Here is a 3,416-nt window from a genome sequence, read left to right as displayed (position 1 = left end):
ATGTAAGACTAAACTATGTTTTGTATACTCACAACTGTAAACCTACTGTTGCCTCACCCTATATATATAGTACACGGATTCCTTTGGGTTGGTTTTGAGAAACAACAGTGCAGAAGAGAACGTGTCTTATTACCTTAAAGTGGTTCTTAGTACACCCGAGAGCTGTGGGATCCTAAAATGCTGCCCTGATGTGCGGGCATGCTTGGCACCAAGGAAAGATGACGTGGCACATGGGGTTGGATATTAGTGGTCCAGCTGCCAGCATCATCAGGGGGCAGTTTGTGAAGTCGAGGCTGGCTTTTATGACATCAGCAGTGCTGGGGAGGTGAACTAGGGTGACTAAAGATAATGATAAGGGTAGAAACCCCTAGAAGAATCCCACTGAATGTTCTAACATCTTCAAAGAGTTCCAACTCATTCTTGTGTTTGGGAATCATAGAGGCAAATGGTTCTATGAACCTCAGCCTTGATTTCAGGAACTCAGTGTAACTGAAAGTATGAAGAGACAAAGGACTAAGTAGCTTCTTAAAATGAACTTTTTCTCTCTCGTTATACCTCTTTCTCTCTCATGCGATAGGCTTGATCAGCTTGCCTGGTATTCCATTGAGAAGATAAAAGCTAACAGATTATCGCTCCTTCATCTTTCCATTAGCACCTCCAAACTTACCTCCATTTGCAGCCAACCTCATCCTGAAATGAAAAAGTGCCCACTTTGAACTGGGATCCCACCCCTGGGGACCATTTCTTCTTCAGGTTTTACACTTACCCTTATCATTCTGCTTCTTCAACCTTCCTCCCTCCACTGGATCACACTCCTCAACATTCAAATATAGGCTGGAAGCTCCTATCTTTTAAAGAAACTTCTCTTAAGCCCATTATCTATTTCTAGCCAACCCATTAGTGCTCTCCTAATCACCAAAGCCAAACTTCTAAAACCACATCCTGTCTTTATCAACCATGCACTTGGAAACCCCCACCACTACACTGAATGTGTTCTTTCCAAGGTTATCGAACGAAATCCGCATTGCCAAATCAGAGATATATTCTGGCTCTCATCCTGTTCAACCTCGGCCTTCCACTGTTTTCCACCCCCTATTCTTGACCTTTCCTCTGGCCTCAGTCTCTGTGGAACCACGCCCTAGACTTTTCTCTAGTGTCTCCAGGCGCTCATCCTCCAGCTCCTTCCCTTCAGATCCCCAAATAAGGTAATGCCACTGAGCTCTGCCCTGGGTCTATGAGTTTAAATATATGTTAATACGACACAAATCTATACCCTAGCCTAGTCTTTTCTTTCGAGTCACAGACTTATATATTCAGCTCGACTTACCCACTTAGATATCTCATAAGCATTTTGAATATGATATGCCCAGAATAGAACTATTTGTCTTAACCCTCAAGAGCTACTCTTTCTCAAGTCTTTCTCACCTTAGAAAATGGCACAACTAGTACAGTTGCTCAAATTAGACATGTGGGAGTCATCCTTGACCCCCTTCCTCACCCTTCCACGTCCTAACTATCACCATGTCCTAACTATCACATTCTCATTATACCTTGTCTCCATCTCTGCTACCAATACCCTAGGCCAAGCATCATCAGCCCTCACCTGGACTCCTGGAGTAGCCAAACTGATGCCACTATGTCCACAGAGCAGCTGGAGAGAACTATGCTGTTTCTACAGCTTTACCTCGTGTGCCCATCTCCTGATGCATTAGGCTCTGGCCACCTGTGGACTTCTTAGTTCCATTTAAAGATCTTTCTTACCCCAAGGTCTTCACACATGTTTCCTTTGGCCAGGATGTCTCGGCTAATGCGTTCACACCTTTTGTATCTCAGCTGAAATATCACTTCCTCCCAGAGGTTTCTTGACCCAAGAATATCCACTCCCACCAAGAAACACTGTCATATCACAATTTGAAATTTTATATTTATTTCATATTTCCTCCACACATCTCCATCAGATCAAGAACTGTGTCTATCTTGTTTATGACTCTATATTAAGTATTTAGCCAATGTCAAACTAAGTATTTGTTGACTGAACAAGCTTCTGTCCTCTTTGTCCTACTTAACACTCATAGCCTGGCAAGATAACCATGCCCTTTTTGTATCACACATAATCCTCTCTCTTAGTGACATGCAAAGGTAATGAGCCTTTGAATCTGGCTCTGACACCCACTACCACACCCACTGTGTGACTTTGGTCAAGTTGCTTAACCTCAGTTGCTTCACCTAGAAAGTGGGAAAAATATTATCTGTCTTTTAGTAATAGTATGAAGATTAAAGTGAGATCATGTATATAAAGTACTGATCATGAAAGTACTCAGAAAAGTTTCCTTTCTTCCATGCCTCCCAATAAACAAATACTTCTTACCTAATAGCACATATGCATACACAAAACCATCCATCCTGCCCTTCTGAGTCTTCCTGATGGTGACCTTCCTGTTGAGATTTTTGCCTTTAGAGGATGAGACACTAAGCCATGAAACAGAATTTATAACATTAAACCAAATATGTAACTGCAGCCCTAAATAACTAGAGTTTGTATTATAAGGGTACCTTCTCACATATATTTGGAGGTAACACAAAGAGAAAAGGAATAATATTTTTGATAGTGTAGAAGACATTGCTTTAAAAGAAAACACCAGATGGCAGCACCAGATGCTAAAGAGGTATCTGAAGGGACTGTTAGCTCAAACCTGAGCATAAAACTACATTGAGAGAGATGATCATTTATAGAAAAGATAGTTTCCCTACAGAAAAATAATGCCTACTTTATAATGTAATAAAGGATTTTTAGAAAAGGGGTTTCACATGTGACCAGCATAATCCTAAGGAAATAACCCCAAGCATTATCTAACCAATAAACAGAACAGATTGCAAAGTGTCGATTGAGGTCTTGGAAGAGAACTTGCCTTAGTGGCGTTTGTTTATGTTTAGAAATGATTGAAAGGTGACAGAAGCATCTGTGTCCTAAGAGAACTGAGCCAATCTATGTTGGAAGAACATTCTGAGCAGAAGGTAATTCACTCTGCCAGCGAAACAGTCATGTTGCCCGACTGGAGTGAATTGTTTTCCAAGCACTGTGATCATGGTTCTGAAAAGATTTTCCTCACTTGAATTCACTGCAAGACTGAGCCCCCTGAGAACATCAGGCAAGATCATTGATTCTAATCAGAAGTCAGATCAAGGATTCTAGAGGGAAACTGTTATAATTGACAAGAGAAGAAATGAAAGAAACATTTGAACTCTAAAAAGAATGCATGTGGCCCGGCCGGTGTGGTTGAGCATCAACCTATGAAACGGGAGGTCACGGTTTGATTCCAGGTCAGGGCACAGGCCCAGGTTGTGGGTTTGATCCTGGTGAGGGGCATGCAGAAGGCAGCCAAACAATGATTCTCTCTCTCATCATTGATGTTTCT

Source organism: Myotis myotis, unplaced genomic scaffold (assembly GCF_014108235.1).
Source record: "Myotis myotis isolate mMyoMyo1 unplaced genomic scaffold, mMyoMyo1.p scaffold_m19_p_5, whole genome shotgun sequence".
NCBI lineage: Eukaryota > Metazoa > Chordata > Mammalia > Chiroptera > Vespertilionidae > Myotis > Myotis myotis.
This window is presented reverse-complemented; position numbering follows the sequence as displayed.